This window comes from Chaetura pelagica, unplaced genomic scaffold (assembly GCF_000747805.2).
Source record: "Chaetura pelagica isolate M959 unplaced genomic scaffold, ChaPel_1.0 scaffold613, whole genome shotgun sequence".
Lineage (NCBI taxonomy): Eukaryota > Metazoa > Chordata > Aves > Apodiformes > Apodidae > Chaetura > Chaetura pelagica.
In genome coordinates, this window is record NW_009952571.1 from 6351 (window position 1) to 7636 (window position 1286).

Genomic DNA, 1286 nt, shown 5'->3' on the forward strand with positions numbered 1-1286 from the left:
GGTGACAATTACCAAGTTGGTTAGCCTGATGAAATCTGCAGAATGCTGAGCCATCCTCAGGACATTTGCCAAGAAACAGAGCCATCAATATTTTACTTCCATTTACCCCTGGTTCGTAGCTTTGAAGACAGCATCTGCTGGAGTCTGTGAGCTAAAGTTAAAATTGGGATCTTTGTTGAACTCTATGCCTGCTGTTTTGCTGACACATTGTTTCTTTGAAGGTAAAGCCATTGGTGTTTCTGCAAGAAAAAGACAACAATGAAAACATTACAGTCTCCAAGAGATGACCATAATATGCAGAACTAGGGGATCTCTTAGGCCTTCATTTTGAGGTGAATCACTGCTGTACCTGGCTAGAATGGAGACTTTAAGGTAGTGACAACAAAGAGCAGTTCTCAAACTTCACCCAGGATTAAGGGTCCAGAACAAGCCACAGATGATTCAGATGGTGAACAGCATTAAAACAAAGTTACCAAGCCAGCACTAGGGAAAGTTTGACAGTGATAATAAAGGTGGTCTCAGCATCAAGCAGACAGCATGCCACAGGGATCCAGGCAAAGTTATTCGGCACTGGAACCAAAACAAACACAGCCCACTAGAAACTCTCACTTAGGACAGCTCCTTATTTCAATTCACTGGGACTAGATACACTTCTAAAATAACACAATGCAGAGCTAGCTTCCTATATAAAGCTTATCTGGCTTGACAGCACAGCTGTTTGGGTTTTTGAAGGGTTTAGGAAGGTTTCCACCCCCCCCCCCAAGTTAAAGTGGGGATGACACACCCATGAAGGTATTAACACTACAGTAACATGGGAGTTCCCATTGATACAGACCAGCGCCCCTGTTTTGAACGCTAAGCCTGGGTGCCCCAGATTGCTAAGGTGCTGTAAGCAGTACCAAAAGACATAGAGAATTGTGACCCCCTGAAGGAAAGTGACTTTAACCCTCAGCGTGCCGCTGCACAGCAGATACACTGGAGCCGGCCTCAAGGGGCTCAGCTACCCCGCTCAGAGGAGCACGTACAGCAAATAAAACACAAACCGAAGCCAGACAGAGCAGCTGAATAAAGCCTGTAAGCAGCAACGGCCACCACGGGCCGAGGCAGGCCTGGTGCTCCGAGGCAGGCCTCCCCGCGGGGAAGGCAGGCAGGCAGGCAGGCGGGCAGGCAGGCTACCCGCTCTCCCGGAGACGCGGAACGCACCTGCAGGCTGCCTGGCGCGGTGCAGGGCTCCGTACACGGGGATCCGAGACCCGTTCCCGTCCGTGGCGGCCGCGCTCCCCTCA